This window comes from Stegodyphus dumicola, chromosome 8, assembly GCF_044657685.1.
Source record: "Stegodyphus dumicola isolate Sdum_Otavi_A_Nest chromosome 8, ASM4465768v1".
NCBI lineage: Eukaryota > Metazoa > Arthropoda > Arachnida > Araneae > Eresidae > Stegodyphus > Stegodyphus dumicola.
Window position 1 is genome coordinate 142,316,475 of NC_140775.1, and position 9,548 is coordinate 142,326,022.

Genomic DNA, 9,548 nt, shown 5'->3' on the forward strand with positions numbered 1-9,548 from the left:
CAGTAATTAAAACCAGAATTACAGTAGAAACACACTGAATAACACAAAACACTAATCGGATCCCGAATAATCCACTCTTCATAAGAAAAAATTCCTAACTAGAGAATATTTGCTGCATTTAGCAAATATGACAGGTCTTTACGCAATGCTTTATTTCTGAAGAAATAAATGAATCATCTAGTAAAATAGTACCACCAGAAAATGACTTACCATTTTCTGCATTTCCCCAGCTAGCATCAGCATATGCATTTAAAACTCCAAAATCATTGCTATAGAAAAGTTTTTATTTTTTGTACTTTTTAAATACCTTAATACCCTTTTAGCAAAAAGATAATGCCTTTTTTCTGGTACATGATTAAATTGTGACAAATAAGTTGTTACAAATGATATATCAGGACGCGTTCTATTCGTTAAATATAAAAGTTCCCCAATTAATTCCTGATACAAAATTGCATCAATTTTTTCATTTGTACATGAAAAACCTTTATCTACCCCTTTAACGATTGGCGTTTTCACTGCTTTACAATTTTCCAGATTGTGTTTAGTCAATAAAGATTCAATATATTCTGTTTGAGACAAACATATACCATTTTCAAGTTTTTCTATTTGCATTCCCAAAAATTTTGAATTAGTATTTTCAAGTAACTCAAATAATTTTTAATTTTACAAACAATATTTTCAAGCATTTCTTTATTATTACAGAATACAGCTAAATCATCAACATACAAACACAATATAAAAATGTTTTTGGTATCATTATAAATGAATATACAATTATCAGATGCTAACTGTACCAGCCCAAGTTTTTCTAATTCATTTTTTATTTTCATATACCAATTTCTACCGGATTGAGGCAACCCATAAATACTTTTCTTTAATTTACATACTTTACCTTCTCCAATCAGTTTTTCATAACCAGGTGGAGGAGTCATATACACATCCTCGTTTAAGTCACTGTACAAGTACGCTGTTTTCACATCATAAAATTTAATAGTCAAGTTTAATTTAGCTGAAAGTGCAAGGAATAATCTAAAACACTCAGTGTTAACTACTGGTGATTATGATTCGGTATAATCCTTATTTTTTATTTGATTAAACCCAGCCGCTACTAATCGCGCTTTATATTTTACTTCCCCAGAGTCTCCTTCCTTCAAAGTATGCACCCACTTACTTTTTACTAATTTTGTTTTTTTAGGCCTCTCTACTATTTCCCACACTTCGTGTTTATGTAATGAATCTATTTCATTTTCCGTTGCGGATTTCCAGTCATACCAATTAGCACTTTGTTTTGCTTCTGAAAAATCATTCGGAACATTACTGATTATACTTGACTCTGGTTGTTTTGATTTGAGCCTCTCGGATCGTCTTAATGGTATTTCATTTCCATATTTATTACTTTTTTCATAGCTATCAGATGTTTGGACTTTATTCCCCCTGTCATCACCCCCGTTACAACGGCTTATGTCGGCGATTTCGAAATTCGATGAGTCATCATATTCGCTTGCTTGAGTATTTTCCATAACAATCAATTCGAGGTGTGGTTTTTGATCTACTTCGTTTCCCTTTCCTTTCAATTCTTCAATATCCCAAGTTTCTAAGGTTTTATTTTTTCCCATATAATTACTACCCTTTAAAGATTCGTTAAATTTAACTGATCGTTCTTCAATTATTTTATTACTTGCTATATCATAAATACGATATCCTTTTCTTTCTCTAGCATATCCTAACATTATCCCTCTTTTCCCTGGTATGTCAAATTTGTTTCGCATCACTTTCGGAATGTGAAAGTATGCCACACATCCAAACTTTTTTAGATATTTTAATTTGGGTTTTTTTACCAGTCCAAATTTCTAAAGGAATTTTTTCTTTTCCTTTCCGAGGTGTTAAATTTGATAGTTGAGTAATAAAATTAATTGCTTCTGCCCAGAATTTTACCGGAAGCTCACTCTCATGTAGTAATGTCCTAGCTCGTTCTAAAAGAACTCTGTTTGCCCGTTCAGCTTTCCCATTACTCTCACTGTTATATGGAATTGTTTCTTCATGAAAAATACCTGAATTAACAAGATAATTATCTAATTGTTGATTTACAAATTCTAAACCATTGCTGTTCTCAAACGTTTAATTCTTTTACCAGTTAAATTTTCATACTTAACTTTAAATTTACAAAATGTGTCAAATACTTCACTTTTACTTTTAAGAAAATAAGTAAAATACATTCCAGAAAAATCATCCACTAAGATCATAAAATATTTAGACCCACCAATTGATTCAGTTTGAACAGGGCCACATAGATCCAAATGAATTAATTCTAAAATTTCTGAACTCTGATTAATGTCAATATTTGGGTGACTTTTTCTAGTTATTTTACTTATGTCACAGGTTTCACACTTAAAATCATTTACATCATTAATATCAATGTATTCTTTCATTTTAAGCATATATTTTGGATTTAAATGGCACAATCTACTATGCCAAAGTTCATAATTATTACCAGTACGATCATTAGCAATGCAAGATTCAGAATTATAATATGGTTCTAAATTAACTTCAAGCCTACCGTTATTCTTAAATGCTTTAAAAAGTAATTCATTACACCTACTAAAAACTAATACAGAATTATTCCTTGATTCAATTTTACATCCTTTATCCATTAAGGCAGTGAGTGACAATAAGTTATTTCTTAAATCAGGAATATAACTAACATTACTAATAATTAAATTAATAAAACTAGAATTCTTTGTATTTATAGCTTTTGCTTTAACAGTACCAATACCTTCTGAATATATTTTTGAGTGTTTACCTGCCTGGTAAATTTCCCTCACCTCTGGTGTAATATTCTGAAACCAAAAGAAGTCTTTTGCCATGTGTCCGGTTGCACCACTATCCAGCAACCAAATTTTATCACATTCATAATTTTTTTCACGCGTAAGTTGAAGAGCAAAATCACTTTCTCTTTCATCAGAACGAGATGAAACGTTCACACTCGTAGGTTGCGACTTCTTTCTGTCCTTGTTACCTTTGGATAACTCACATTTTGAATTCGTTTCTGTAATAGCAGTCCTTCGCGATGTGACCAGGTCGTCAGCAAATGTAACAATTTCTTGGCTTATAGTTTTTATTCCTTCTTGATATGAACGCCTCTGCGTTGTTTCCATCAGGTCGTTTCCCATTCGTTGAATTGTGAACGGACTCTTCCTCACGGAGTATTTCGAGTACTTCATCAATTGTTTTTTCACGCTGAGTTTTTACAATTTCCCTAATTCGAGAGAATTTTCCACAAAGTCCACGGACTGTGTAAAACACCAGTTCCCGAGGAGATACATCTAGTCCTAGCGATTGACACTTAGTTGCTATTCCTCTCGCTCTAGCGATATAATCATTAGCCGACTCATGCAACTTCATTTCTAAATTTTTTAACTCATTACCAGCATCTATTTTTCGATCTTCGGCTTGTCCCGTAAATGTTGACTTTATTTTTTCCCAAAGAAATTTTGTATTCTCTTCTGTGGAGGGAAAAGGGTTGTAGTGTTCGTTTGTATTTTCAGATAACCACAAGAACTTTAAAAATTTCCTATCTTCTACTGAAATTCCAGTCATCAAAAATACTTTCTCTATATCAGCACAAAATGCAATTTTGAATTTCCTAAAATTTAAAATAACATCTAGTACATTGGGATTCGAATTCGGCCCAGTCTCTAAATAATCATTCAAAGAAAGATTTACTTTCGCTTTCGAACTATAATTGAAAACCACTCTAACTTTAGTAGTACCCTTATCGGTTTTCACAACTGCTCTATGTGGCATGAAATATTCCTTCGCATCCCTAGAATATTCTTCAATTATTCCTTTACTCTGCTGATCTTTAATTATGTCTTTGTATCCATTCGAAAACCATTCATTATTTTCGAAATTGCTTTTTAAGTCCTCAAGTCTTTTTTTTTTAGCAAGACAAAAGCTATTTTTTAAATCCGTTGGCTTTATTCGCGATAACAAAGAAGTTTCGCATCTTCCATCTACAAACCTCAAATTATCTTCAAATTGTTTAATCAAATTATCATCAGCAATTGATAAGTTATTAGAATCTGTAATTCCTAACGATTCTAAATCCCATAACATTTGAATATCGGTGCCAACGCAAAATTGTTGCCCAAATTTGATCCTTCTCTGCAGTGTAAAGCCAAAAATAGTTTGTATGCAATTTAGCGTTTTGGTTATTTTTTCTATTTTCGACTTTTTAATGACATCCTAAAAATAATCTCCTCCTATTAAAATGTGAATACCTTCATCTGAATCCATGCATGCCTCAGCTAAATTTAAACCCTTAAAAATATTTTGAACATTTATATTGGGAAATGCAATGGGTGCGGCAGTAATCATTTCAGTAACTAATGCTTCTATCTCAATATATTTCTTAGGATCGTTCCTATTCCTCAATGTTAACTTTACTACACCGTAAGTTTTATTTATGGCTTTCACGGACCCAAAAACATAAACCGACAATATTTCCTTTCGAACGGTTTTAAATCTAAAGGCATCTGCCGAAGATTTTGTTACCGAAGATCTCTCACTGCCGTTATCCATTAACACCCGACATAGTTTAAAGTTTCCTTTCGAACAAGCCAGAATGGTACAAGTTTGCAGAACACTGTCATTTGACCACCGATGAGACGAGCTACATTGAGTCACCGCGTTTGAATTCCCTTTCCCTCTTTCGACTTCAGCTGATTTATTGCTATTTTCGCATAGCAAGGAGTGGTGAGCTAAGCTGTTGCAGTTCTTGTTTGGATGGAGTTTAGTTTTACAGAATCGTGCTAAATGGAATTTTGAGAAACAGCGAAAACATAGATTATCAACTTTTGATCTTTTTTTCCTTTCCGCAACACTTTCAAATTCACAAAATTCATGTTTTTTGCTATTACAAAATATGCAGCTTCATTTAACATTTTTAGTATAACTAGCAGTTTATATATTCCGATTATTATTAAACTTTTTATTTTCAAATTTTCTGGAATTACTTTTATATTTATTACAAAAATTTTGATAATTTTCAGTTTTGCTACTAAATAAATATGTCCTTTCCCTAGACCCTATCTCTTTGTCTAGAAAGGTAAATAAATCCTTAAAATTCCAATCATTATCTGGATATGTTCTATTGAATTCTAAAACAAGTTCTTTCAGAATTCTTTCTAACAAAATGGGAATCAATAAAGTGCTGAATGATTTTGTTTCAACTCCTAATGACTCTTAAACTTCTAATTTGTGTATCAGCTTTTTTAAACAACCTTTTCAATCCAGCTAAATCATTTATACTTCTAATAATAGGAATTTTAAGTAACTCATTCAAATGTGTCTATATAGGAGTATTCTTGTTACCAAATCTACCGTTTAATATACCCAAAGCAGCATCATAATTTTCTGTTAACACGAAACCACTTATACAATTAGATGCCATACCTCCTAAATATGATCTTAATTAAATTTATCTACCTTTGTAAGATTATTGTTATTATGAATAGTGCTTGCAAACTGGTTATAAAATTCTAGCCAAGAAGCAGGATCACCATAATATTTACTGACTATCAATTTAGGAAGTTTAACTGTTTTGGTTTTCTAGTGTACCTTGAGCAGGTGCGGGAATAGAAAAAGATACATTACTAACATTCATTTCATCTTTCATTAATCTATCAATTACATTGGTTATCTTTTGTTTCTAGAGGATGAATTTTTCTGAATATTCCTCTGGCACAGTAATTTCTTCTTCTATATCATCACAATTACAAAGACTTTTCACTTCGTTTTAAATTGGTTATCTTATCTATTATTTAGGCTCGAAATTCCTTTAACATATCTACCTTAACATCTAACATCTATCTCGCTAGAATCATCCTTAATAAAAGCTTCAACTTTGTTGATTAACTTAGTTAATGTAGAACTAACTGCGGTACGCTCCTTTCTCAACTTAGGTAATTCCGACATTTTGCAACAATTCAAATTTCAAACAAAACATCAAGACAAATCCTACCTTCACTTCCTACAAAATTTCGCTAATATTGCTTGCAACCAAACCACTAGAATCCACAGCTTCCAAGATCGATTCGTCCTCACTTGGTGTCTCCAAATAAATGTGAAGTACACTCCTTCAAAACTGCTTCACATTTTAAATAAACAGATTTTATTATGCACATTATTTTACAAAGTTCAGTTACATAGCAAATACACGTTACACAGCTCTTCACACTACATTCTCAAAACCCACGCCAACTCTCGCTCAAATTGAAACTTTTCTCACCAGTTGAGGGGTGCTATAACACCATCTATGGGAGATCTCAACACAATCCGTTCTTCAGATTTATTTATACATTACTGTAAGACAAAATTAAAAAAAAAAAAAATAAACTTTTAGAACTTGCTAAAAATTGCCTTGCAACCCATACATTGGGAACTTCTTAACAAGAAATAAAGCAAATTTATTTAGGAAATGAAAGCAAAGTCTAAAATGAAATTATCACTATGTAAATATAAAATTTTTCATACTAAAAGAATATGCAGATATAGAACAAATTGGTAAGATATTCTGAGAGCCTACAGAGTATATATATTAAAAAAAAATGCATGAGGTCAACAACATTCCCACATTAATAAAACAGTAATTCCAAAAGTAACATCTATTTTTTCCAGAAACACCAACAAACATTAATTTTTTTTTTTTAATGTTTATATAATTTTTTCTAAATAATTGCCATTTTAGTCAATTCATTTTTTTTTCGGTGCTGTGGCAGTTTTTGTATGCTCATATCTCATACCAGTTCGCCACCACATCATTAAGGAAGCATTGAACCAAAACACAGAGATTATCCAGAATGATGTGCCAATCTTCACACATAGTTGTGAAATATTTCAAGAAGCAAAAGGCTTTAGTAACCTACCGTTCTCAAAAAATTTCATTACTTTTAATTTGTAACAGTGTTGAAAAATATTAACTTGACCAACTATTCATCTGGTTTCTAATTTTAAAAATTCTTATTATAGTAAAGCGACCACACGTCCCGATTTTGGCGGGACAGTCCCGCTTTTTAAAAAACATCTGCATTTATTTTAAATGTACTGTAAAAATATATTTTCCATTATTTATTAATTATTATAGTAAATATAAAGAAATAAAAAATACATAAATAAAAAAACACATAAAATGCATGCAGAGTAAACTAAATTAGGCGATGTAACAAGTTAGATTTACTCGGTGGTGTTCGATCATTGCTGTTACGTCTCGTCATGGAATATGTATTGTTAACAGAGGAACAATTATTATTGGTTGAAGGGCTATTTGCTTTCCACACCATAAACCACAACCAATGTTTCAGATCCATTAATTATACGTCGCAAATGATTAAAACATTGTACGACAAAAAATTTGCATATGCAAGAACAAAAACCGAAGCAATTATTTGTAATGATTTTTCACTATACTCGTTTTCACAATTGCAGAAAGAATTAGATAAATGCACAGTTATATCCCTATATTATGATGTTTCCAACCACAAAGATTTAAAATTATATTCCACAATTGTTAGATTTTTTAATCCAGAAACAGGAATTAGAATATTAGATTTTGTTTCATTGCCGGGTTAAATTTCACAAATAATTTTTGATTCAATAAGTACTGTTTTAAAAAAGAATAATTTGAACAATAAAATTATTACCTATTGTAAAGATAACATTAACGCAAATTTTGGTAGAAAAGCTAGAAGAGACATCAATAACGTTTTAACGAAACTTAACCAAATGTTTTTTTCGTTTGAATTAAACCAAAAAATTATTGGAGTAGGTTGTGCAGCGCATATTCTACACAGTACTATTCAAATAGCATCTGACTTTACTTCCAGTGGATGTTGAAAATATTATTACAAAAATTTATCTATATTTTTATATATATATATATTGTGCGTTTTGAAAGTTTGAAGGATTTTTGTGAAAATGCAGAAAACGAATATAAAAGAATTATTGGTTACACAAAAACACAATGGATAGCTTTTTTACCAGCTGCAGATAATATTTAAAAAATATACGAACCATTAAAATCATACTTTTTATCACAAGATAAATGTCCAAGAATATTGCAGCTCTTTTATGAAAATTCCACATCACAAATTTGCCTTCAGTTCATCCACAACCAAGCTAACATTATTTCACAATACTCCGAAAATTATTGAAGGGGAAAAAATTTCACTTGTGGAAGTGTCAAATGAAATCAAAAATTAAAAAACAAAATTGCGAGAAAGAATCGATAACGATTACATTCCTTTAAGTTATTCGAAAGGGCATCACTAGAATGGAAAAACAAGGTGCCATTAAACGACCTGCTTTTCTGAAAGAAGTCAGAAATTTTAATAATAACTGCTTGGAATATCTTGAAGAACGGACAGTTCAATTCGAGGATATTAAAAATTTTCACTGGGTGACATCAAAAAAGGAGATTGTAAGGGAATATGTGGAAAAATCTTTTTAATATATTAGTAACCATTTTCTGAAAAAAAATATTTGCGAAAATGATCTTTTTAATGAAGTTCATAAAAATATACGTTACTGAAGAAAAAATATGTTGGTTGTCTGCAAATGTGGAAACAGACACAAAATGGACAGAGCTATTCCTTCATTTTAAACAGAATAATATTCCTTATGAAAATATTTTGAAAATTGTACAACACGCGCTCTCCCTTCCAGGAGCAAATGTAGCAACAGAACGTGTTTTTTCTAGTATAAAAAAAATATGGACAATTGAAAAAAAATGCAGTCGAACATTAAAACTTTAATATCTGTTTTAAGTCTAAAATATAATTTGATCAATTCATGTGAGAAATTTCACGACATTTTAATAAATGATCCGAATCTATTGCAAAGTATTCACTCGGATAAAAAATATAACTGTGAAAGAAAATCATAATTTTTTTAATAAAAAGTTAATTAAAAACATAATATTCAAATCATCGTTTTTTTACAAATATTTTTATAGTTACCAATTGTTAATGATAAATATATTTTTGTATAATTATAGACAAGTATATGAATGTATACAATAAAATATATTTTTTGAATTATTGGTCTGCTTTCATAACTAAATTACAATTTTCATTTTCTTCCATTTGTCCCACTTTGTCTCGATAAAAAATGTGGTCACTTTATATTATAGAGTATTTTTTGCTTCGAGTCACATCAAAACAGGTTATATCTTAATGATTTATTAAAAAGCCTAGATATAATTCAGAAATAATTGAAAATTTTTCTGCTACTCTTTGAAAAAGAATAAAGAATTTTCAACTCAATTTTTTTCAATTTCAATTTGTTATATTATTTTTATTGTGTTATTTTACTGAGTCTCCCCCCTCCAATTTTGATGTATGTTCTTCATGTTAGACTGTCAGTCATCAATTTTTATTTAATTTTTATATCTTGATTATTTAATTAATTCTGCAGCATATACCAACTTTAATATACAAAGTATAGTCCTAATTTAGAAATTTCTAAACTAATGTTTATATATACAGATATAT